Raw genomic sequence first — 26,964 nt, forward strand, 5'->3', positions numbered from 1 at the left:
CATGGCGCCTCTGGCTCCTGGGCAAGGCAGAGGTTAGGACCGGTTCGGAACTACTTTTCCCAGAAGACGCCGGGGAAGAACCCTAAAGGACCAATGGCAACGTTCTGTCCTCTCTGCCTTTCTCCCTCTCCCTCCTACCTCCAGAGTGATAGAAGGATGATGTAATTGCAAGCGGGTTCGGGCTAGAGCGTTTTCCTTGCGCTGCAATTCATTGTGTTCCCTCCTCCTCCCGCTGCTGTTGCTTCTATCAGCCTCAGCAAGCAGCAGCAGCAGCAGCAGCAGCAGCAGTAACAGCAGCCCAAGCAAAAGGGGGCGGGAGTGGGTTGGTGGGGAGGGGGGAAGGGGGGGGACATCTACCCACCCTTTGCACAGTTTGCATCCCAAGGGAGCTGCCTGCAAGCCTGGCCCCATGTCTAAGTGAATTGGTTGCCAGCCCGGCCTCTTGGTTTTATGTTCTTTGTAAAGGGCAGGGAGCAGCCATCCCAAACCAGGTGAGTTATGTGATGCTTGTCTTCTGCTTCTTGTTATTTCTTTTCTCCTCCTTAGATTGTTTTAAAAGCAAAAATTGCCAACTTGCCCGTCTCCCTAAATCGAAGACGTGCTTTGGATGTAGTATGCATTGGCGGGGATGCTTTGTCTCCTGGTTTTGGGTGTTTTCTTTTTCATTTTATTTTTTAAAATTATTTTTGGCTTTTTGGAGGCAAAATCGCCCCAAACAAAGTGATAACCCAAGTGTCCGCCCTCAGGCTCTTAATTTTACCGATGGAGATAAATCCCTCCCCCGTTCCCAAACCCTGCCTTATCTGCAAACCCGGCGTTCCCCCTTGGTGCTCCTCCTGTGATCTCTCCCCCCGCTTTTCTTTTTGGGAACGGAGCGCCTGCATGTGCAGAATCCCTACCGAGGCGGACTCGACTGCGGATGCCTCTCCGACCGTCTTTTCTCCTCCCTTCGCTTTCGCCTTCCAGATGTTGGGGTGGGAGTTGAGTGTCTGGGGCGGGCGAAGCAACTAATTGCGGTATTGATCGAGCACGGACGGGCGGGCGGGTCTGGGGTGGCGTTGGTGGGGAGACTTCGATGAGGGCAGGGGCACGTTGCGCGAAAGGCTGTGATTCCACGCGAGCTTCGGAGACTTGAGTCAGCGCCTTCGTGCCGTCCTTGCTCCCCTCCGCGCCCCCCTCCCCTGTCCTTTGGAAGCGCAAACAGTAGACTGGAAAAAAGATGTTTCCTATTGGAAATGGCTTTTCTTCCCCTTCCATCCTTTGTAAAAGGTGACAAGAGTAACAATCGCATTGGCACACTGGACCGATGCTTAAAATACAGAAATAGTAAAACGTCCGCCAACAGTTCCATCGCCCTTTGTTGCTTACTCAGAAGTAGGGCTGCGTTTGGAACTTAGCTGGAGTTACCTCTGAGTAAATACACGTAGGATCACGCTGTAATTTCCTAGGAGGACTGAGTCCTAAGAGCACTTTCTGTGGAGTAGATCCCATTGCGTAAATTGGGATATACTTCCACCAACGGAGGACCTGCATATAGGATTTAGGTTGCAATCTTAAGTGCATTTACTAGTGAGTAAGCCTCATCAACCCAATAAGTGTTGTTTCTGAGGAAATGTACTTTGGGTCCCACTGCATGTATGATATGTTATACTAAGAGTATCTTTGTGCGAAAGACAGTTTCTTTAACATTTTTCTCTTTCCCGACAATTCCTAATGGACCGGTAGCCCGATTCTTTGTGTATTTCTGTTATATTTCTCTTTATATTTCTCTTATAACTTTTTTCTACTCACTGATAGCCAGTTCCCAGTAACCACATGCAAATGATCAGTTGCCACATAAGCTGGTACCATTTTGTTCTTTTCATGGAAATATGTGCAGATTCAATTGACCGGAATCGGTTGCTCTTCCTAAAGCTGCCAAGATGCTCAGAAGGATGGCTGGCCCTGGGAATATGACAAGAGCAGCCTGATTGGTTAGGAGAAAGCAAACATTGACACAGCAAAGAGCTGGGCTGCTCAGTCGTTCTCTTGGGTTGAGTTGGCCTCTTAAAACAGACAGGTCCCTACTGGCCCTCTTCAGTTTCTTTTGAGGAATCCTCTTGAATTCTGCAAACTAGCTGCTTTATCCAGTCCTCTCAGCATTGACTCAGAAGGAAGTTTCGCTTTTCCAGTGCCCTACACAGCTGTGTGGGGCTTTCAGAACTTAAACATGGAGTCCTGTAGGCCTCTTTCTTTCCATCGTTCTTTCTTGCTTTCTCTGCTCATCCGACTGGAAGCCAGTAAAGGGAAGAAGAAGAAAAAAAGAAGGGGTAGCTTGCTGTTTCCTCCAGCACACAGAAACACACACACAAGCTCATTTCTTGGAAATTTCTATTGTAATAGGAAAAGCGTGAGTTGGGAAAGCTGGATCTCACCACAGCCATGAAGTCACAAGGTGACCAATCATGGTCTGTCACACCCAGTCCCAGCACAAGAGTCATGGAGTGTATTATTTTAATGGGTGTAAACTCTGGGCTGCTACTATGCCAGGGTTAGTTCCAGCAAAAACAGACTGGGCGGGAGACACATGGAGCAGGAGGGCTGTGACTGAGCAGTAGAAAAGAAAAGCCATGCCTGAAACCCTGGAGGGTCGCTGCTGCCAGTCAGGGTTGTCCCTTCTGGGCTAGATGGCTCCATGGTCTGCTTCAGGATAAGGGAGCTTCTGCTGGGACCTGCATTCCCTCCTCCTCCCCCTCAAACAGCTCTTTGGTGAAAAAGCACTTTATTTCCAATGTACAGCCAGCACACTAATAACCAGTGGTGGAAGAGTCCCTGAGCATGCACAGAGCAGCGCACTGAACCCAAGGGAGAAAGTGCTTCCCCAAATCCTCCTTTGCAGTAATGCTGGGCCCACCCCTTTGGGCATGCCCCTCAGGAGAAGGTCTACCCTCCCAGATCTACGCAGCCCCCCTAGTTGGCTAGCCTTTTCTCCCACGGCTGTTTCAAGGGGTCAGGGACCAGGCCGGGCTCCTCTCCCACGCCCCCTCCCTGCTCTTCCAAGCCCTGTCATTTCCCGAGGTCTGCCTGAGCACCTGGAGATGGCGGCCATGAGATGAAGTCACCCTCCTCCGCCATCCAGTGCCCTCATTCCTCCTTTCGCAGTCCTCGTCTGAAGGGCCTCTTTGCTTTTCAGCCGCATCTGTGACGGTGGTGAGGACACTGGTGAGGTAGTGAGGACAACCGAAAGGGACCCTGGGAGCATCGCTTGCGCAGCTGACCTTCTCTGGGAAATCCGTTGCAGCAAGTGGTCGCATCCGGCATTGTGCTGGAGGTCGCGCATGCCAGCGCTGTGTTGACTGTGTGCACTCTGGGGCCCTGCTGGATGCGCACCACATGCTGCCACACACGGTGCGGGCCCCGGGCGCAGCTGTCCCATCGCCTGCACATCTGAATTGCCCCCCCCCCCCCGATTTCCCCATGGTTCTAATGATAGCCGAACAAGCTCTTTCCAAACATGCTGAGGATCCAGATGCATTTATGCATGCATTTTTATCCCACGTGGGAGTGCAGGACTGGCTTTCGGTTCGAGGAGCTTCTTGATGTCACCTCTCCCATGTCGGGAGGGCTTTCTGGCCGGGTTACCTGGCAGGGTTCGGCAGTAGCAACATGCTGCCCATGTAAATTCCCTCCGTGCACTGGGTGTTTGTCCTTGCAGGCTGTTGTGGGAAACCGGGACTACAGCTTCCCAGATTCAGCAGCCCACGTGTGCCCCAAGTGGCTGGGGCAGACGTGGATGGATTTGGCATCCTGGCACAGAGCTTGGGCCTTTGGAACCCTGATCCCTGAACACCTGGCCTGCAAGGTGTTTCTAAGGCCACCCCCGTGAGGCAAGATGTATATTTTGCACGCAGCAGGTTCCAGGCTCGGCCCCTGCCATTTCTACATAGGGCTGGGGCTTTTCTTTAACACCACAGACAGCCAGTGTGGTGAAGTGGTTAAGAGCATGGGACTGGGACTCAGGCGATCTGGGTTCTAGTCCCCACTCAGCCATGGAGCCAAGTGGGTGACTTTGGGCCAGTGGTGGATCTCAGCCCAACCTACCTCACAGGGTTGTTGTTGTGAGGATAAGACTGAGAGCAGCAGGAGGAGAATGATGCAAGCCCCTTTGAATTCTTTAAAAAAGAAACAGGCAGGCTATAAATCTAATAAATAAATACATACTGGGCTAGATTACCTTGATAAAAGGCATGTTTCATTCTTCCTGTTTTGAGGAAGGAGCTTAGTGTAAGCTCCTCAGGGCAGGGCCTTGACTTCTTTGATTATAACACCGCAGAATTTGATACCACAGTAAACAAGAGATTGCAAGACATTCAAGGTTGCTCCCAAGCAACCGTGGCCTGGACAGCCACACTTGGAAATAGTCTTTCAGCTCAGTCTACTTAGAACCAAAGTAGTGTTTTATGTTCAGACTGGGTGGAAGGGCCCCAGATTCTTTTCCTTTTGTTTCTGCTCCCCGACCCCAGCTGTTTTTTTTAGGAGGTTGTTGCACTGATGTGGATTTTCCGGGAAAATGTTGAATTAAATTTGGCTGCTGGGCAGGAAGCCCTTTGCATAGGAAAGCTTTTTGATACCACAGGGAATGGTCTGATTTGCACATTTACTTATTTTAAATAATAATGTATATTCAATTTATTTTACTTGTATTTTGTAAACAGCAGAGTACTCCTATTAATTTTTGGTTCCAATACCCCAATATATTTGACTTGAAATATTTGAAGGGAAACATTAATATGATTTCAGTGTTATATTACCTAGAATTTTTTATTGGAATACTAATAACAATTTAAAGGCAGTTTCACGTGCTTTCCTTATAGTATTAAATTTACAGGAGAAAACAGTGAAAAGTTTATTTTTTCTGTCACTACTGATTCATTCCATTTCATTTGTTCTTGCTGTGTACTGTCAGGTTGTCTCTGACTTATGGCAATCCTATGCATGAAAGCCCTCCTTGCTATGGATAATCAACTGAAATATATTAATTGCAACTTTGAAACTGCCAGATTTGCCTAAGAGTTGATTTGCAAGCAATATCCATTCATTGTTGCGAAATCGATTTTTTTCTGCAGAAAAATTTCCTGTGTTGGAAAGTACTCAGCCTGCATCACTGGACTATTGGAAGCAGTGGCTTGTATGGATGGCATTAAGCATCCTTTGTGATTCAGGCAAAGACATGATCAGGAATAGCAGTTGGATCCTGTGTATGTTGACTCAGAGGTGACTCCTGCTGAATTCAGTGGCCCTCACTGTTGAGTAAACTTTTGCAGAATAATGGATTCATGTGCTGTGTGACTTGTGACCCGCCTTCAGTTGGTTTATGGATTGCAGGATAGGCAATGCTTTGTCCAGGTTCATACAGAATGCATTTTGGTTAATCCATGGTTGTTTGCCTTAACCAGGGTTTGTCTGGTAGACTACTGAACAAACTGAGTTTGCTTTCTTAATTCCTGGGTTGTTTGTTTCCCTTCTTGTTTCCCACATAAGGTGGCTTTAGGGTTCTGTTTTTAACCATTCTTGCCCACCATCTCTGTCACTTGATAAAACAGCCCACACTCCTGGGTTCACATGCAATGACAACCTATGAGAGTTCACAACCAGCTAAGCAAAGGGTCCTGTTTCCTAGGCTATTCCCAGTTGCCAAACCACAGTTTGTTGGTGCAGTTGGGTTCACAAAAGCCAGAAGGAAACAACCCATGTGTTTGCTAGGGCCTGGGTAAAGGAGGCCTTCGTGTTGGACTCCTGCACAGAGTTCCCTGGCTGAGTAGCTCCAGTCAAACTCAAGCAAGGTCACAGGGTTCCTCCCGGCTGTGGCTGCGTGCTGCTGCTGCTGCATGGGTTTGTTCAGGCGCTTCCCTTCTGTAACTGATGTTGTTTTGTCCTCTGGCAAACTTTCCTTGGAAATGCATTGCCGCGGGTCTGCGTGACATGAGTTCAGGATGAACAATGAACCCCCCTGTTCCTTGAGATGGGCCGTTTGTAAACACTGGGCACAATGGCTGCAAAGCTGATGTTGCAGAACCTAACGTTTGATATCATTTTTGCCTTGTGAGTTCAATTCCTGAGGGATAAACATTCCTTGGCTCAAACTCCTTGCTCTGATATTTGATCTGATGTCCCTTCCTTCCTCGTTTATTGTTCTTAAAGGAGAAGAACAATAAAGTGGCTGCCCAGGTCCCTTCTGTTTTTTAGGGATTTCTTTTGTGCTTAAAATTTGGAGCATGGGTGGCTTGGTCGCCCACCCCCATCTTTCTTAACTAGGCATGGATCCTGAAATACGCAGTTTCCTTTGCTGGATATAAAAACAGGATTTTCTACCAGTGATTTTTTCCTTTGGCTCTGAAGGACACGCTTTGGAAGTGCTGCCCGAAAAGTATGTACTGGCTGGGGGCTTCCTTGGCGAATTGGCAATATGTGAATTATGTGAAAACTATGCAAGGACTTTAGAAGAAGGGTGTGTTGGAGTCTCAAATCCAAATATAGCGCTTTGGAATATATGTTTATAAATTTGTCAAAGTCCTTTGTGCTACTGTGGCCATACTGGTTGCTTAAAAATCTCTTGCTCCCTTTGCCCCAAGCTTTTGGGACTGGTCACAATGGGAGGAAGAGGAGGAGTAAGAAGAAAAGGACCCGGCTTCACATCTGTCGATACAGTGAAGGCTGCAATCAACCTGACTCATTGTCTGAGCTGGGCACGTCATCTCGCCCCGTCCAAGTGAATCCATGCCTGCTGACACCCCTAGGCACCGCCCCACCATGGTGCAGTCCGGGAGGCCACTAAGGGAGGGATATGGGTGCTCCATTTCTCTGTGCAGGGCTATCCCACAACAAGGGAGTGGACAGGCATGTAATGCTTTTGCAACCGACTAATCTTTGCTGTATGAACTGTAAAGCAAAGCACTCGTTTGGGAAGCGAGTCTGTAATGGCTAAAAATATTGGAGGAGGCTTTCAACACCATTCCCCCGAGGTGGGGTTGACCCACTGGAGCAGGGAGCCGGATGACGTAAAACTCTGTTACTTGGCCTAGTCTTTGCCCTTGGCTCCAAACTATTCGAAGCTGTTTGCTGGTTAGGAACGCCTGCTTGCAGTGACTGCAGTGATGTCGGCTGTTTGATTGCTGGTTCCAACCACCTTTGGCACATTAAAATGAATTAAAATGCATGCATGCATGTTAGAAGCAAAATACTGCTTAAGTGTGCACCCTTCCAGCTCCCCTTAGTGGGATTGCTGCGTTTTGACGGTCTGACCTTCTGTGATAGATGGTGCTGCTGATGATTTACAAAACTATTTCTGGGCTTCAGTTCTATGTGACCGTGAATCCTGCTGGGCTCTGTGCAACTTGATTCGGAGCAGACATGCAGTGGACTGGGCTGCCGAATGTGGCAAAACATTGTGTTGACGGAGCCAGTGCCTCATCCTAAAGTAGAAAAGCCCATCCACCTCAGTCCAGGAAAAGTTACTGGGAGGTTGGCTCTTGCATACACAACTGACACAAGTGCTTGTGAACGCTGGTTTGGGTCCCGCTGAAGGGAGGTATGTCTCCAGCTGAGTCTGCTATGAAGTACATGCTCCTAGTGTTTGATCAGAACCACTACTGGTGGTCCGCTTTCACTTGAGGTGGGCTCCATGACTAAAGAGGCATTGACTGTGCGGCCTTTTTTGCCTGATTTGAAGAAGCCCGTCAAGCTGAGCTGCTCAAATTCAGACTGGAATATCCTGACTGATTTCCACTAGACCAAACTGAGAAGATCTGGATCCTTGTGGATCTACCTATCTGTATTTCTGCTGCTACTAATACGGTGCCCTAGTATGCTGATAATTCCCATTTTAGGGCCTTTGAAGTCTTTGAAGAGCAAAAGGCATTCTAAAGGAGGAGAGCTGAGAGCCCCTTGTAATGCACTCTAAGATATATAAAGTTAGAGTGCAATGTAACGATAACAATAAAAATACTTCCCTTTAAAGCTATTTATGACTAGGGCTGGAAAAATATTCCAGATGCTCAGTTACTTGGGCATTTAAATAATTCCCCCCCCCCCCCCCGCACAGCACGAGTATCTTGATTTCTGGTGTCTAGACTGGAAAAAATACTTCCTAATCTATCTGGCCAGTTCTTACTCTCTTGTGTGCAAAGTAAGATAGCCAGAACAGAGAAGCACATCCTGATTTAAAAAGCAGTTACTGTGCAGCCAGCATGTCCAGGACTGAATATGCATTTGGTGTCACCCAAGTGGCCACGTGGTATTTGCCACCAGATCAGGCAGAGGAGGTCTGCTTTCCCACTCGATCGGTGGAAAAGTTGCTGGGTTTGCTTGACCTTGTGAGGAGATGCTCCCCTAAGGAGATCCCTGCAGGGAGGGGCAGAGGCTTTTAGCCCTGTCGATTTCCGCACTGGCCAACCCCATTGGCTACTTGCAATGCAAGCCAATTAGGAGCTCAGTCTAGCGGAGATTCTCGTAGCCCTCCAAGCCCAAAGCATTATGGGTATTTTATGAAGACTGGGCGAAGCACAGAGGTGATGGTTGCCTTCGTGCACCTCCCGTTCATCAGGAGATGGATGATTCTGGCTGAGGTGCTTCCGAGTGGGAGAGAAGGAGGCTGGCGTACCACCGCACTGTATCATAACTTGCTGGTCCTTGTTGTGTTCCTTCCCTTTAAAGTGATCGCTTCAGTGCCAGCACAAATCCTTTGCAGCAATTGTATGTTGGGGATGATCTGATGTAATTTTAACTTCAGTCAAGCTGCTTATGTCAGCGGCATAATGGAAAAGTTAAGATAAATGTAAAGTTTAATTTGATTAATGGCGGTTAATGCTAGGCCATAGGCCGCAACAGCAGGAACCAACATGCCCACCTGAGAACTTGGGATCTGGTGTTGGGTGCCCTGCAGCAGAGGCAGGTGTGGGACAGGTAAAGGCAACATTTTTGCCAGGGATCAAGACTGCAACTGGGTGGCACCGTCATTGGTAATATCAAGCCCACAGAGGGAGGCCTGGTCGGTGCATTCAACCCAGTTGTGATTCCCCACCCATGTAGAGGCTCTCGGCTTGCAGTTGATGGAGAAGGTTCACTTGACTGGGGTCTAAGCCATGTTCTCAGAAGGGCCTGGGAATCAGCTTCTGGACAAGAGTCAGCCAGACAGGCCTGGCCTAAAACAGGCCATTGCCCAGGCGGGAGCCCAGCCATGAGCTGGCAGGACTTCTTGATCGCCTCGGTCATTGAAACTCGGTGGGCTGCCTGCAGTAGAAGCCATGCTGGAACAAACAGGGCAGCCATGCCTACTTTTGCAGCCCTCCTTTGCGGTTTTGGCAGCTTGACCACCAGGAGCACCAGCATTCAGGCCATACACACCTCACTGGTCTGCCAGGGTTGGATCACAATTCCCATCATCCCTGAGCAGTGGCTGTGCCCACCAGCTCCTCTGGGGGCTGCAGTTCAAATCATTTGGAGGGCATTGGGGTCTGTAGCCTGATGCTAGAAGGGCGAATAATATTTTCCAACTGTGACTGACGGATGGAACAGGTGTTATTACAACAAGATCCCAGAACTGCTGTATTAGACCCTGTGAGAAACCTGTTGCGTCTTTTGCTACAGTTGTTCATATTTGCTCTGACCTTGATGCTGTTATTTGTGGTTCTTACAGAGATGCCCCCAGCACCAGCTAGTCCGTTTTTATAGACTTAGTTTTAGTTGCTGTGGTCTGAGGATGTTGGCAATCCTGGGAAGGATTGTGTCAGGATCTGTAAAGCTTTGCAGTTCCCCCTGGTGTCCTGTTGGAGTGGGTGTCCTGATTTGTCTTGCAAGTGCTTGCAGGATTGGCATCCAAGCTGTAGATGCTTCCAGGATTAGGACCGGTACAATCATACAGAGCAGCTGGAAGTCAAAGGAAGCACTGTAAACGTATCAGCTTTGCCACAGCAATCTGCGTCTTCGTGGTTGCTCCCATTGGCAATGCAGCTGCTGGCCGTCCAACATCTTCACACATGACTTGAGTCTTGCCTGTTTGTCACTCTGCCATCACTTCCAGCCCAAGGATGTCTTTCCAAGTGCCCAGCCCTTGGCTGGATAAGCCTGGGCCTGGATATGTTCTTCATCTACCTCCATCACCCTGGTGTTCGAGTTGAGGACACCTGCTGACTGCATTTCAGAGCTGACAGATTGGCTGAATGGATCCCGGAGGTGGCAAGTCACTCTTTACAAGAAGGAGTTACCCTGGCTGCTTTGAAGGAGTGGGGCCATATCTGCTCCTTAAAAAGCTCTCCCTGGTTCAGAAGAGGATAATAACTATTACCCTATGAGAAATACCCTGTTTTGGGGCAAACCGCTTAAGAAAGTGTTAGTGGTACAACTCTGCACACTAGTGAATGAATGGACTCTGGGTCTGATTCTGAACCTGCCTTGGCCACCCCTCCGGATGACTTCCTGTTGAGATAGAGATAGAAGCAGTTGGACCTTGCTGATCCTCCTTGGTCTCTCGGAGGTTTCTGGTCTCATTGAACGTAGTATCTTCCAGGAATTGCTCCGTGTTGGGGATGGGTAGTTTCAGAAGCTACCATGGCAGGGGTGGATTTCTGCTTGTTCCCATGGCCAGTTGCCACCCGGTCTTCCCCTTCTCTTTAACCTCTCAAAGAAGTTGCTGGGTGAGGTCATCCAAGGGTTCGAAGTGAGGTATCTTTAGTAAGGTGATGACTGCCGGTGCTGTTTCCCTCTGTCATCTGAGTCAACCAAGGCTGCACAAATGCCGAACTGTTGCCCACATTCAGTTGTTGTTGTTGTTGTTGTTGTTGTTGTTATTATTATTATTATTATAACATTTCTATGCCGCCCCTTGCCGAAACCTCGGGGCGGCTTACAACATGATCAAATACATTGAAATACAATAGTACATAATAAATTACCATTAAATATAAAAATACAAAAAATACATTGATTTACAAATACAAAATTAAAATTATCAGTATAAAATAAAAATATAGGAGGAGAAAGAGAAGGAAGAAGAAGTTGCCCCGGCCAGATCATATGTTTTAACAATTGAAATGATGTTTAAATAAAAAGGTCTTTACCTGGCGCCGAAAAACCAGTAACGACGGTGCCAGGCGGACCTCTTTGGGGAGTGAATTCCATAGGTTGGGCGCCACCGCAGAGAAAGCCCTCCTCCGGGTACTTACTCTCCTAATTTCTTTCATGGAGGGTTCCTGGAGAAGGGACTCTCCTGCAGATCTCAAAGGGCGGTCGGGCATATACGGACGTAAGCGCTTGTTCAGGTAGCCAGGACCCAAGCCGTTTAGGGCTTTGTAGGTCATAATCAACACCTTGAATTGGGCCCGGGCTTCAGTGGGAAGCCAGTGAAGCTGATGGAGGACTGGAGTCATGTGAGCATAACGCCCCGTCCCCGTCAGCAACCTGGCAGCTCTATTTTGCACCAATTGAAGTGTTCGGACTGTCTTCAGGGGAAGCCCCACGTAAAGCGCGTTACAGAAGTCTAGGCGGGAAGTCACCAGCGCGTGTGTCACCGTCGCCAGGCAGTCGTACTCCAGGTAGGGGCGCAGCTGATTAATCAGCCGAAGCTGAAGGAAGGCGTTCCTCGCTACCGCTGTCACCTGAGCTTCCAAAGAAAGCTCCGGGTCGAGGAGTACTCCTAAGCTGCGGACCTTATCCCTAAGAGGGAGTGTTGCACCATTCTGGACCAGGTCAAATCCACCCTCTCCGAAACCCGATCTGCCAACCAACAGGACCTCCGTCTTGTCTGGGTTGAGTTTCAGTTTATTGGCCCTCATCCATTCCCTTACCTCGGCCAAGCACCGGTTCAGCACAGCCACTGCCTCACCTGGATTAGTGGAGAATGAGAGGTAAAGCTGGGTATCATCAGCGTATTGATGATTCCGCAGCCCACACCTCCTGATGACCTCTCCCAGCGGTTTCATATAGATGTTAAATAGCAGAGGGGATAGAATGGAGCCCTGTGGTACCCCATGGCATAGCTGCCATGACGTAGAGACATGGTCCCCCAGCACTACCTTCTGGAATCGACCGTCGAGATAGGAGCGGAACCACTGCAAAGCAGTGCCTCCAACCCCCAATCCCGCAAGTCTATCCAGAAGGATACCATGGTCGATGGTATCGAAAGCCGCCGAGAGGTCCAGAAGAACCAACAGGGATGTACTCCCCCTGTCCTTCTCCCTGCACAGGTCGTCGTACAGGGCGACCAAGGCAGATTCAGTACTGTACCCGGGTCTGAAGCCGGACTGAAAAGGATCCAGATAATCAGTTTCATCCAAGAGTGCTTGGAGTTGTCCTGCCACCACTCGCTCCAACACCTTGCCCAGAAACGGGATGTTGGCCACAGGTCTATAGTTAGTGGCCATCTCTGGATCCAGTGACGCTTTCTTCAGGACCGGTCGTATTACCGCCTCCTTTAAAGGGGCAGGCACTCGACCCTCCCTCAGAGAAGCGTTAACCACTTCCAAGATCCAGGTCCCAATCCCGTGCTTGGAGTTATTTATTAACCAAGACGGGCAAGGATCCAATAGGCAAGTGGTGGGACGTACTCTTCCAAGCACCTTGTCCACATCATTGGGCCGCAATAATTGAAATTCCTCCAGTAATTTTGGACCAGACGGTGGCATTGGCGACTCCTCAGAGACCTCTGATTCATTAGTGGAGTCCAGCTCGTGATGAATCTGAGCGATTTTCTCCCTGAAATGCCTGGCAAAGTCGTCACAGCGGGCCTTTGAGGGTGGCATCGGATCTTCCTTAGGACCCAGGCGAACCAGGCCTTGCACCACTCGAAAAAGCTCCGCTGGACGGCATTGTGAGGAGGCAATGGAAGCGGAAAAAAACTTCTTTTTCGCCGCCTTCACCGCCACAGCATAGGCCCGATAGTGGGCTCTCAAGTGTGTTCGGTCAGATTCATCCCGTGATTTCCTCCACCTACGCTCTAGCCGTCTCCCAGCTCGCTTCATCGCCCGTAATTCAGGTGTATACCAAGGGGAAGAGCGGACTCTGCCCGGTGGGAGAGGACGCTTAGGAGCGATCGTGTCCACAGCCCTGGTCATCTCTCCGTTCCACAGTTCGACCAGAGCCTCGACAGGAGCACCAGTCTTGTCAGCCGGAAACTCCCCCAGGGCCCCCAGGAATCCATCCGGATCCATCCGGCTCCGGGGGCGGGCCCATACAATCGGGTCCGCACTCTTATAGAGGGAGAGGCCGCTCTCGAGCACAAACCTCACCAGGAGGTGACCTGACCATGACAGGGGAGTAAAACATAAGTTCTTCACCCTCAGGTCATCCTCTACCTGCCCCGTCGTGAATACCAGGTCCAGAGTGTGTCCACGTTCATGGGTAGGGCCAGTGACGTGTTGAGACAGGCCCATGGCCGTCATAGAGGCCATGAAGTCCTGAGCCGCCCCGGTCAGTCCAGACTCGGCATGGAGATTGAAGTCCCCCAGGACCAACATCCTGGGGGTCCTCAACACCAGATCCGAGACGGTCTCTGTCAGCTCAGATAGGGAGACTGCTGGGCAGAAAGGTGCACGGTACACCAATAGAATCCCCAATCTGTCTCGTTCGCCCAACACCAAGTAGAGGCACTCCAGCCCTGGTCTCAAAGGGACCGGAAGGCCCGTGAGAGAGATGGAGGCTCTGTAAACCAACGCGACTCCCCCTCCCCTCCCTTCTGGGCATGAACAGTGTTGAACCAGATACCCGGGTGGGCACAATTGGGAGAGGGCAACATCCCCCTCCTCTCCCGCCCAGGTCTCCGTTATGCAAGCCAGGTCGGCCCCCTCATCCACAATCAAGTCATGGATGAGGGAAGATTTATTATTGATCGACCTGGCATTGAGCAGCAGCACCGTCAGACCCGAGGGGTGGTTGACAAGGCTACCTGGCGCCCTCTGGTTGGGGGCAGGATCAGAAGGAGGGACAGGTGTCAGCCATCTGTCCATCCTTCTTCTACGTGGACATGTTAGGGTTAGTTATGGGCTGGATTAGGGCCAATAAACTAGAGCTGGGCCCTGGCAAGATGGAACCACTCAGAGTAGGCAATGCTCTGGTACGAGAGGTTGGTGTTCACCCTGTTTTGGACTTGGCTCTACTCCTTTGGAAAAAATATATACAACAGGAGTGTCGAACTGTTGTTGTTCTTAGTCGCGAAGTCGTGTCCGATGCATCGCGACCCCATGGACAACATTCCTCCAGGCCTTCCTGTCCACCGCCATCCCCTGGAGTCCACTTAAGCTCACACCGACTGCTTCAGTGACTCCATCCAGCCAGCTCAACCTCTGCCATCCCCTTCTTCTTTTGCCATCAATTGTTCCCAGCATTAGGCTCTTCTCCAGGGAGTCCTTCCTTCTCATTAGGTGGCCAAAGTATTTGAGTTTCATCTTCAGGATCTGGCCTTCTGAAGAGCAGTCAGGGTTGATCTCCTCTAGCACTGACCAGTTTGATCACCTTGCGGTCCAAGGGACTTGCAGGAGTCTCTTCCAGCACCACAATTCAAAGGCCTCGGTCCTTCAGCGCTCAGCCTTCCTTCTGGTCCAGCTTTCACAGCCATACATTGCAACTGGGAAAACCATAGCCTGGACTATACGCACTGTTGTTGGCAGGGTGATGTCTCTGCTTTTTAGTATGCAGTCTGGATTTGCCATAGCTTTCCTCCCCAGGAGCAAGCGTCTTTTAATTGGTCTTAGTCTAAAGCCCTCCACCCCAGAGGGCTAAATGTTGTCACTTGGGCAGGGAGCCACCATGAATTCTCCTTCCCTCCTTGATGTCATCTGCTCTTGTTTCCACCCTCCTTGTGCAGAAACAGGATTCAGTTCTGCTTGGAGGAACAACTGCTCCAGGTTCTGTCCAATTCCCAGGCTTTGACTGGGCTCACGAGAGGAGCATTTAGAAGAATTCTTGCTATTATCTCTGATCAATAGCTGTAGAGGATTATTTTCCTTCTTATGCTCTATTGCTTATAGTCTGTTTTTATTCCACTTTAATTGGTGGTTTTCATTTTCTTTGTGGTTACTCAACATTGTTATTATATCGCACTGATACGTTTCTGTGAATAGTTTTATTCATACCTTTGAGTGCTGCCTTGGAATCCTTTTGATGAAGGGCTGCTAAAATATTTTAAATAAATACAGAATGTTTGCTCCCAGAGCCATAAATAATGTGCTCCATCCTTTCTGTACGCTCAGATTTCCCCACTGGACTCCCAGCTTTCTTTTGATTCCAATGCCTGGCTTGGGAAAACAGGAGTTAAACACAGCTGCAGATGGGAAGAATGGGGAGATGGTGAAACACCTGTCCTTCCCGCAAATCAGGAACTCCCTGAGCTGTGTCTGATGATGAAGATCTGCAGGTACATGCAGGTGGCCATGACTGCATTTTCCCAACAGATCGACAAGGGGGGAGGCTATTCGTGGGCTATGGTTACCTCCAACACTGGAGGCGGCCTGCCTGCACACTCAGTTTCTGAAGAGCTTGGGCAAGTGGAGGGATCCCGTGGGCAGCTGTTTCGCCTCCTTTGTATGGCGTGCTGTGTGGTGTCCTGAGTAGGGGGACAGGTCCCTGCTTCTTGTTCATGCCTGGGAATGTACCTGGGGCCAAAGCGTTCTTTTTCAAGCTAAGAACAAATCATGCCATTTACCTTTGGTCTTTATTTCATTTTAGGTGTTTACATGGTGCCTTTCAAGATAAACACCTTTACTAAGCAGGTGACAAAATCAGATAATACCACAATGTAAATAAACTTAAAAGCATCGGAGAGGGCATTGGTCACACCAGGAAGGCATGCTTTGAACCTGTTGGAGGGTCCAAACTCTCTCAAAGGGCAATCTTGTGTTGAGTTCATTGCGGTAGCCTAGTCTGGATTAAATGATAGATGAGTCACAGCTACTGTGGATTTTGCCTCCATAATGCAGACATTATGCATTTTTGCTTATTTTTAGGAGAGCAAGGTTTATGTCGGCTTTCTGCAGAACTTGGATATAATTTTAAATCTTGGTCCAGCAATTAAGCACTGCTGATTTCATTTAGGTTGATCATGCTGAACCCTTTCCTGGACTGTAGTGAGAACTTTCAGAAAATATTTGAAGTAGAGGAATAAAGGACATAAAAAGAGTTTTTTTTTTAGAAAGCCATCTTTTTTGCATTAGCTTAGGAATGGATGACATCAGTTTCTCTCCCCGCAATTTCTTGCCACCAGCTTATGTGATTTCAACTTGCAGTAAACAAACTGTTCAATTATTGGCACAACTCTCTCTCTCTCTCTCTCTCTCTCTCTCTCTCTCTCTCTCTCTCCCCCCCCGTGTGTGTGTGTGTGTGTGTGTGTGTGTGTGTGTGTGTGTGAACCAAACCCCTTTCTTGTATTCATAGAAACATTTGTAGGTCAGATGGTTTAGTTTTACCAGTAAGTCCTGAACTGGGGTTGATCTATCACAACCTTTCCCAACCTGGTGCTCTCCAGAAGTGTTGAATTGCAGTGCCTATCATTCCCAGCCAGCTGGCCATCAGCTCCCATCATTCCCAGTTGCTCCTGCAGTCCAAGACATCCAGAAGGTACCAGCTTAGGGAAGGCTTGGTCTGTCAAGTCTCAAAAGAGAGAGCACTTTCACTGGGTTCTGCAGTCCTGTAGAACTGTGCAGCTTCTTCTATTTGCAAAGAACACAACTGTTTGCAGTGACACAGCCTCAGTGCAACTCTGTTCAGGAAAAGGTTTCTAGTCCTTAGGATTGCTAAGGAAATCTTGAAGGTCAGGGCAGCTCTGTCTGGAAAAAACAAAAAACAAAAATGCTGCAGCAGGTTTGGGCAAAAAACTTACATCTTGTCAAGACCATGTGGCTTTCCTGAAGAATTTCATTTTCTTAAAAATTGCAGGCTGTCTGTCTCCAGTGTCCATGCCTCCCACCCCTCCCAATCCCTGAGTCCTTAAAATCATGCACATACCCTACACCATGCCCTGAATTTTTGAAAAACTGACTCTTGTAAGTAAAACAAACATAAATGTGCCAATCTTAACACTGAATTTTCACACACATTCATGCTGACAACATTTCAGAAGTCAGTATTTGCTAGCAATACCCTGGTAGACTTTACCAAGGCTCATACTGGCTGCAAATGATGGGAATTGTAGTCTAACACATCTGCAGGGCATTAGGTTGAGGACATTGTGCTGTGCTGTGTTTAGCGTTCTGCTGTCACATTTTTCTCCCATTATTCCTGCAAGATTTGAGTCCAAGTGTGCATTAAGTTATCTGATTACCCTACAAGAGCCCTGTGGAGCAGACAGACCTGAGAAACTGAGATATAACCTAAGACCATCCGGTGAGCTGCAACCTTGAGCAAAGATTTGAACCCGGCTCTTTGTATTTATCAGACCTTTACTGGCTATTAAAATTGTGAGAGCCAGCATCAAGGAGTTGCTTGGGATGGATGGAAACAACCCAGCAAAAAGAATTTCTCTCTCTACAGTCCTGACCAGATGAGAAAGCAAAACGCTGCATTTTTGTAAAGGTTGCATCACTCCGTCCTGCGTGATCTCAGCCAGAAAACAGCAAGCTTAAAACCCGGTGCAGAATTCCAGCCACTCTGCCCTGAGAGATGGAAAGTGGAGTCCCCCATCTCAAGTAGCTTGCACATAATGAGAGCTTTGGTTTTCTTTTGTTTCCACAGCCTTGGTTTCATAGCCAAGGCGTGCATAATGTGCAACACACAAAGCCAAAAAGAATCTACCAGCCATGCATTGTGACCTGCCAGGCTCGGTCACCAGGGCCTCACAGATGCAGAGGAGCGGCACCAGGTGTTGGCATCACTGGGCAGTTGCCAAAGCACCCACAGCTGAGCAGGGGTGGCCCCTGCCTCCGGAGTCTGCCAGCCCTCTTCCTTTTTCCTGGCTCTGCCAGCTCACCTGCCCTCTCCAGGTGTTAGCAAGGATGAGGAGAGCATGGGAAAGGATCCGAAAAGTCAGCACATCTTGTCCTTTTCTGCTTAGCCGTGGGGGTAGGGGGAGCCGAGGGAGAGAGCAATTGAGTGAGCGGCCCCAGCAAGGACATCTAAGAATGGAGTTGGTGCTGCATGAACAAACTAAGGCCATGCATCTAATACTGCACTTGCAGGAAGCAGCGCTGCTGGACCCCCCTCCCCCCGCCCACCAATGCTGTGATATGTCGGTGTACCATGCTCATTTTTTCTGCAACCTTCTGTTTCCCATCAGTTTCAAAGCCTGAAGGACAGTTGTTATTGGAAACGGTGGTAGGGGGAAGCTGTCCTACCCCTGGCTCTCAACAGTTCGTGCTATCCCCCCAGGAACGGTGGTGTGATAAATGGCAGACCACACGCTCTGTCTCGCCTTGCTGCAGATGTGTACGTGTTGAGACCTGAGAAGGAGGCCTTTGCTCCCCATGAAAAATTCGCCTTCCCTGGGGAGGGATCTGAAACTTAAAGCAGGATGGAGCTTGCAAACAGCCTTACTGTTGCAAATCAGGCGTCCTCAAAAGGCTGAAGTGACCTGTGAGTTCCCTGGTGCAGGGATCAGGTAATAGAAGCTCAGTATCGGAGGGGCTTGGAGGCCAAGTCATTCAAGCCCTCTTTTGATGCAGAAAATCCAGGACTAGTGCTAAGCACCTAGCCCCTCCAGGGAGCAAAAGCCCCCCCACCCCAAACAGGCAACTAGCTTCGTTGTCAAGCTGTTCTCACTGTCAGCAAGTTTCTACTCCTGTTCATTTGCAATCTGCCGTTCTGTAGATTCTAAAGACCTGGTGGAGCTTGTCCCATGTTCTGGGGCAGCGGAGAAACAAGCCTTTCTCTTCTTGTGTATAGCGGCCCTTGAGGTCTTTCGGGAATGCTAGCCTGCTCCCAGCACGTCTCCTCTTCTCCAGGATTGTGGGCTTTGCATTGGCATCTGATCAGTCTTTGTGTTAACAGTCTGCAGGCTAGGCAGGTCTTGGTGTGATCCAGCCTGGATTTCCTTTTGTGTTGCTGTTTTTGGGACCAGTTTGGGTTGTCTCAAGACCTCAGATTTTCACCAGTGATCTTGCAGAACAGGGCTGTAGGGTCTTTTTTCCCCTTTGTACTAATGGATGGCCTTCAGGCATGGCAATTAAGTGGGTCACACAGGAAACTGTGTACTTGGCTCTCTCGATTGTGTTCAGGTTTGGATAGGATCCAGTCCCTTTTCCGCTTTGCTCTGCTATTCCTTTGGCATCCCACCTGCTGCTTCTTTTTAAAGTCTCCCCAGCTTTTTTCAGCTACAGCCAGCAGCCATGACCCTGGCCACATTCAGCAGAGTGAATCTGTTGAGTAAGGCCGTGCTGTTCACACACGGTTACTCTTGCTGCGTATTTTCAATAGGACATGTGACAGGTAGCACTTTTTAAAAAAAAATTGGTGCAAACTGCTTGAGTGCCCAGGTGAAAATATTTTCCCAGCTACACTCTTTCTCCTGGGCCAGCAAAGCCGTTACAGTAATAATTTTTGCAGGTTGCCTTGTCGTGTGAAAGTCTCTCTCTCTCTCTCTCTCTTTTCTTTTTTCTTTCTTTCTCTTTCTCATTTGATGCAGCAGTTCTCTGTAAAGACTGGTTTCCACATTGGCATGTGACCACAGTGATGGGTCACAGGCCAGGAAACGGCAAACATGTCCTGCCTGTCCAGGGTCTTGGCCTGGGGTGCCTTTCCTGTCAGGCATTCCCTGATTCTTTTACTTGGGATTCAGCCTGGCACCGTCTGCGTGCCAAGCATAGCACATGCTCCAGCGTGGAGGGAGCTGCAGTCCTCTGCCCTGGTAGCCGCTCTGGCTGAATGAGGAACTGGAGAGAGCACAGAGGAGGGAGCCCCCTTGCCGCCACTGAGCAAAGCCCGCCGTGATGCCCCTTGCCCCTTACGTGAGCCAGTGAGAGCCCGACACGCCTGGTGTCCGGAGCATCCAGGAAATATGCCCCGTCGCCCTGGGACCGTTTTCTTCCCCTTTGCCTTCTTCATTCCGCTGTTCAGCGACACAGACTCCGAGTCTGACAGCTGGCAGAAAGCTGCTTCAAGACCTCCCCCACAAGCGCAGCGGTGCGAGTTGGATCCGGTGCAGATTTTTCCCCATTTTGAAACAGAAACCCGGAGAATCCTTAAGGCTGCCATGAATAGAGTGTGTGCAGGGCATCCTTGGCAGAATGCTGCTGGACTCCAGGTCTCCGCAGCTCTCCCTCCCTGCTTGTAAAGTGTATTTTGATGCAAATGGAGCGGGTTGGGGGTGGGTGGGGGGAGTTTTCACGCTAGGAAGTCCTGGCCGAGCAAGAGTTAGAGAAAGTAAGGAAGGGAGGGTGGGGAAATCATTGGGATTCCAGATGCATCCTACTCATTGTCATCGCCTCCTCTGCGTGGTGATATCCTGCAGAAGAAAGTCTGCAGCTCTGTTTCTGACTGAGAGGCAGCGGCTGGGAAAGCCCGGGTGGGGGGACCTGGCCACACAGCACCAGCGGTGGGGAGGACTCTCTGGCCAGGGCTTCTGATCGCCTGCCCCAGGGCTGCAGAGGAGGCACTGCAGAAAGCAGCGCAGTGCTCTGTTCCCGGGATGCGTTGCTGGTCTGGTCTGCTCCCCCATCCCCGGAGCAGCGTGTGCTGCTAGACAAGGATGAGGATCATGGTGCTCGAGGCAGAAGTAGAAAAAAGAGACACTGAGGGCAGAGGAGAAACTCTGCCGTCAAGAGAAGGCCCCCTGCTTAGAATGCAGGTTTTGACAGAAATGCCAAGCCGCACCGCCGTCCTCAGGAGCATCCTGTAGGAAGCACCACAGAGACTGCAGCATTCCAGTGTGTTCATACCATTTCACAGAGAGGATCTAAGCCGGGGGTTGCCAACAGAGCCTCTGCGGGTGCTGCAGTGGCCGCTCGCATCGTTGGCTACCTCCACCGGGCCACGGCCACCAATTTCTTCCCTCGGCCGCCACGTCTGCTGCCTCACTCACATAGCCCTAAGGGGGAAGGAGGAATTGGAAGGTGGTGAAAGGGAAGGGAATTGCAGGCATGTGAATGGAGCGGGGGGGGGGGGGCAGCGGTGAGGGATGGGCTCCCTCCCGAGTGAGTAGAGATGGAAGAAGTGAATTTGGTGACGGCAGGAAGGAAATCAGGCAGGGGGTGAGGAAGACGTGTGTGTGGCAATGATGCAGCACGGCAGCAAGGAGGAAGAAATAGAAGAAGCCAGGTAAATGGGAAGGAAAACCTGCTGCTGCTCCTGTGCAAGGAGCAAGGGAAGCTGCAGCAGAAAGGGGGGAGCCCAGAGGGAAGCAGGAAACGCCAAATGCAAGGCGGAGCAGAAAGGACTCTAGAAACGGGCAAATGCATCCTTCGGCCTGGGAGGTTTCCTGCCCTTGATATGAACAACCTTTATGGCATCTCTATTTATTCGTTATATTTTTACACTGTTCAAAGGCTCCCTGGGTCGTTTACAACATCAAAATGCAGTTATGCAAAACAATCATCATAAAATCACCATAAATCTACCTACCTATCCCTAGGTGGGCCGGTATTCCCATCCCCGTATTGTAGAAGGTGAAAATTAACTAGGCAGTTTCACTTTGTATTGTGAGTGGAAGCTGACATGTTGCCCCTCTGAACAGAATAAACAAGTCCTTGAGTGTAGAAAACTAACATGCAGGGAATACAGTTAGTCCAGAACTGTTTGTTGCCATAAGGACTAGGAACTTGTTTAAAGAAACAACGCAAAAGCTGAGATGCTCAAGGGTTTCTTGGGAGGCTCAGCATCTCAGTAGGAGAATTCTGCTCCCCAAAATACTATACTAGAAGATCTGTGCTGGATCAGACCAAGACCTACCCGGTCTTGCATTCTGTTCCCAAAGTGGCCATCCAGGTGCCTTTGGAAGCCTTCTTGCCATAAGTAAGCGCAGCTACATCAATAAATGCTTGTGGGTTTTTGAAAAGCTTGCATAGAGCCCTCAGGACTAGCAGCCTTTAAAGCCTTCTCCATGAATTGTGGAATGCCCTTTTAAAAGCACCCCACTTGATGGATATTGTGACCTTTGTGGTGAATGAATTCGACAGATCCCCATGTCCCACGTCCAGCTCGCTGACCCTTATCCCCCTTGCAGTGCCTCTTTCCCCCTCCTTCCCCGTGACATCCATTCATCCTCACTGCACATTCTTGGAAACAGCACTGAGTTATGCAGGGTGCCCATTAAATACCATGGCAAGCAGTTTCTTGAAAGGCAGTGAGCAGTGGAATTATAAACATTTCTGCAGTGCAGAGTGAAAAGCGTAACTTGATTTCTGGTAGGAGGATGTGATCTTGAGGCATGAAAATGTTTTTATTTGATTTTCCATCCACATGCTTCCAGCGGTGCAGGTTCTTGCCAACCTTTTCTGATTATTAAGCAATATTGCCCCATTACAGCTCCAAACCTCATTTCAGCACAATCATTGCCGCCTCAGGCTTTCCACACACTGCAGCGCACATGACAGTTGATTACACGTTCCTGCACGTCTGTATTTTTTTTTCTTTACAGGACAGTCTGTAGCTATTGAATTTCAAGCTGTCCACAGTACAGCCGAACAGATCAGGGGAAAAGAGAAAAAGCTAGGAGTGGGAACCCAGCAGGTTGGCTTGGGCAGGGCCTGGTTTTGTGTCAGAGCTACATTTCTTTATTTCTTTATTTATTTAGGAAACTTCTATGCCACCCCATTTGCCGAAGCCTCGGGGCGGCTCACAAACATAAATAAACTTCCTTAAAATAATATAAATTAACAGTATAAATTAAGTCACCCTGGCCAAAGAATAAAATGAATAAATACTATTAACAATTAAAATGACATTTGAATAAAAAGATCTCCTGCTCTTCCTTTGTTCTGCACAATACTCCTGTTTTTCCCCAGGGCAGGCCTTGGGATTGAAGGGGCCACAAGCGAGAAGTCCCTTGAGCAGTTTTCTGCTCGCTTACTTGGTAACAGGTCCTGTCAAGCCCTGAGATGCCCATTGAGGCTAGTCATGGCCCTCCCTGTACTTTTCCATGATGCCTCCCCACTCCTAAGCATAGAAACAGAGCGAGACAGAAGGTGTCTCCCGGGCCATCTAGTCTGACCCCCAGCTCCAGACAGCTTCGCTCACGACATGCCCACCATGCGCATGTCCTAGTCTCGGAGTTAACCACTACACAGCACTGTCCCTCAGGGTGGCCAGTTACCTGCTGCATCTCTTGAGTTGACCTGCAGAGAGAAGTACTGATGAGCCACACCTGAATTGCTGCAGGTGAGGGATGCTAATTGCCTAGTTGCAGGGGAGAAAACCTTTGTGTCCCTCCCTACCTTAATTGGGAATTGGACACTCTGAACCACAGAGTTCCCCTATGTACCTTTCCCCATCCCTGCTCCAGAACAGAAGGGCCCGGCACAGTCTGCAGGGGGAGTTCATTGGCCGAGGGCAAGCTGCTTTTCAGAAGAGCTTGCTCTTATTAATGCCTCTCTGAGCATCTTCCGGTTTACCCGCTCCTAGCCTGATAATGAGTATGAATTACATTTTTAATATCATCCATCAAGGTGGCATGTGTTGAATTAGAAATATAACAACACTATTAATACTCACTGATTGCATTATATTTTAATGGTTATATATTTCTGTGACTGTTTTAATTGTATAAATTTTTAATATCGTGAACTGCCTGGAGTCCCAACACTGGAAATAGGTGGGATATAAAACCAGTGTGAGAGGCAGTGTGGCGTGGTGGTTAAGAGCATGGGACTGGGACTCAGATGACCTAGGTTCTAGTCCCCACTCAGCCAAGGAGCCAGCTGGGTGACTTTGGGCCAGTCACAGACTCTCAGCCCAGCCTACCTCACAGGGTTGTTGTTGTGGGGATAAGATGGAGGAGGAGAATGATGTAAGCTGCCTTGAGCCCTTTGTAGGAAAAAGGCAGGATATAAATCGAAAAATATAAACAAACAAATAAATAAATAAATAAATATGAGACCCACCATCAGCAGCAGTGGGTTGTGGTGGTGGGAGTATTGGAGAGAGCAGGGTTCTAGTCCTCACTCAGCCATGGAGCTAACGGAGTGACTTTGGGCTAGGCACGGACTCTCAGCCTTACCTACCTTGCAGGGTTGTTATTTAGAGACGGAGCGCCTGGTAAGCCCCCTTCAGTGCTGTGCTAGAGAAACAAGCGTGGGATACATGCAATAAGTGGTGTTTGCTGTCCCTCCCACACCCCGTGTGTCTCCTCCACAACCTTATGAGGTTTTAAGCTCAGAGAAAGTATCACGACGGAGAGACAGAGCCTTGACGGCGTGGGTGCTGCACAGCGACTGATTATTCCATCCATATCCAACCTTTCTACCCTCTGCCAGGAACCTGAGAAGGCCTACACAATGTTCTTCCACCTCCCCATTGTATCCATGCAACAACCTTGTGATGTAGGTTGGACAGAGAGTCGGGGACAGTCCCAAAGTCAGCCAGTCCCTGCTCAGAGCCTTAACCAGTGACCACATTGATTCTCAGTGTTGCACACGTTTCTATGCATGTAGACCTGGGTTTCCTCCCTGGCATCTCCAGCTGAAAGGCTCAGTAAGCAGCTGATAACAAAAGCTCTCTAGCCCTGACACCTGGACACACTGCTGCCAGTCAGCCCGGCCTGAGCTGGGGTGGGTCTCTTGGCCCGTGAGGAGACTCAAACTCGGGTCTCCCTGATCCTAGCCCAATCCTCTTCCCCACCTGGTGCCCTGTAGATAGGTTGGGCTACAACGCCCAGAATCCACTGGCCCGTCTTCCTTTTCCTAGCTCCACCCACTCCTGTGAAATTCCTTTTGCCCTCTCGCCACTGTGAACTGTTGTGAAGCTTGTCATGGCTGTAGGCCTTTCACCCCAGCTCAGGCTAAGCGAGGCTTGAAGACCAGCTGCAGACCCAGCTTCCACATAGAGAAGGACGTGGCTGGATGACTCTTTCTCTTCCCGCTGTTATTGCTTACAACCTGCTTGTCACTGTCCCAGTGCAGCTGGGTGGCTGCTTGAATATTGCTTTGGAGCAGGAGTTCCCAGCTGGTTCCTGTCATGACTTCCAGGAACACCCACAGAGCTCAAAAAAGTCCTGGCCCATTCAAATATCAGTTTAAAATTAATCACTTTCCCCCTCTCAGCATCTAACCTTGCTCTCTCTCTCTCCTAGGCCCCTTTGCCTTGCCGTTTTCCCCTCCTTCTAACATTGCCCTGATCTCTTCCAACCTCTTTAGCACATCTTTGACTAGCCACCCTCTCCCCCAGCCATTCACATCCTCCATGGGAGCCTTTTTGGTAATGGCACCCACAGCAGTTTTTCAAACACAGAAACAGAAGGGGCCATCTAGTCTGACCCCCGGTTCTAGCCGGCTCAGCTCACAACATGCCCACCATGTGCATGACCAGCCTATCCTTGAACACCCTCACCAATGGGGCCTCAACCACCTCCCGTGGAAGCCCATTCCACACCCTCGGGGTCCTAACTGTCAGGAAGTGCTTCCTGGCATCCAAATTGAACCTTGGTTCCCTGAGCTTTGCTCTGTTGGAGCGCATCCTGCCCTCCTCTGCAGGGGAGAACAGGCCTCTCCCCACCTCCGTGTGACACCCCCTCACATACCTGTATGTTACCAACAGACCCCCTCTGAGTCTCCTCTTCTCCAGGCTGAAGAGACCCAGTTCCCTCAGTCTCGCCTCATATGGCATCCCCTGCAAACCGGCCACCAACCTTGTGGCCCTATGCTGCACTGACTCTAACCTGGCTATATCCTTTCTGTAATGAGGGGCCCAAAACTGAGCACAATACTCCAGTTGCGGGCGCACCAGAGTCGTGTAGAGCGGTAGTAATACCTCTCTCGATCTAGAAGCCACACTTCTGGCTGTGCAACCAAGGGTGGCGTTCGCCCTCTTGACCACCGCATCACACGGCTGACTCATGTTCAGCCTGCAGTCAACCAGCACCCCGAGGTCCCTTTCAGGGACAAACAATTTCCATGGATCCAAAAAGCTTAGGGAACCCTGGTTTAGACCAATGATGATCTGACCCAGAAAGGCAAACTGGTATTTTCCACCTGTTCTTTGACCTGTGAAACCTTCTTTGGACCAGGAAGGCTATGGGAAGTATCCCTTGGACGGTCATTGCTTTTTAATAACTGCTTCCAAATCGCTTTAAAAGTTATCATCTGTAGCAGAGCCTGGAATAGAGTCTGCAAGTGCATTGAAGTTAGGCTTGATTTCATCTTCCTGGGAATGGTAATGGGCACCATAAAAGTCTGAATGTTCCCCCTGTGCCAAGTTGCGTTTACACCTCAGTATTTTAATAGAACTCTGCCAAGAAAGTTCCCCAGGGGGTTATCTTGTTTGAGGAGTCTTGCTTCCTCTGTGCTGGGCTGCGGCATAAAAGGAGGCATGCCAGGCAGTGTAATGGAAGCGCCTGATCCCTGTTCTTTTCAAGCCGGTGGAATAGGAAGACTCAAGGCATCTGTCTCAGCTATAGGGGAGCTGTGGTATCTTCTATTTGCATCTTAGAGGAAGAGGAACTGGCATATCTCGTTTTATTAATCCCAATCCTTCTCCCTCTCAGTCATAGCTTAATTTCTCTCTCAATCGTAGTCCTAGGTTGGGTTTTCTATACTTCCATGGAACGTTTTTAAACAGCCCCCTCCCACCCATCCTGAGTTGTTTTCCCTTGGTCGGTCGGTCTGTCTCTCTCTGTCTCTGTCGTCTCAGTGTAATATGCAGTGGCTCGCCTTGAATGTTCTCAAAGTGTTATATAAACGGCTGTTATTGTTATATTGTTTTGTTGTCAACAACAAGGGAAATCCAGTCAGAGCTGCATTTTGTAACCCTTTTCTTAATTCCTCTTCAAGTTGGGAGGAGCTTAAGGGGGTAAAAGTAGCAGGAATGGAAAGGGCCTTCTTTGCCTGGCCCAGCTTGGTCCAGGTCTCCCAAGGAAAGCTG

General features: G+C 49.5%; 1 protein-coding gene across 1 annotated transcript in view; it reads left to right on the plus strand.

Annotated features, from left to right (window-relative positions):
- The first annotated feature begins 268 nt into the window (after window positions 1-268).
- The window catches only part of RAB30 (RAB30, member RAS oncogene family), a 53,638-nt gene continuing 26,942 nt past the window's right edge, over window positions 269-26,964 (plus strand). The window contains exon 1 of the mRNA XM_044441741.1: window positions 269-491. The gene's annotated coding sequence lies outside the window, so the exon portion shown is untranslated. The remainder of the gene's footprint in view (window positions 492-26,964) is intronic.

This window comes from Varanus komodoensis, unplaced genomic scaffold, assembly GCF_004798865.1.
Source record: "Varanus komodoensis strain SLA01 unplaced genomic scaffold, ASM479886v1 scaffold4, whole genome shotgun sequence".
NCBI lineage: Eukaryota > Metazoa > Chordata > Lepidosauria > Squamata > Varanidae > Varanus > Varanus komodoensis.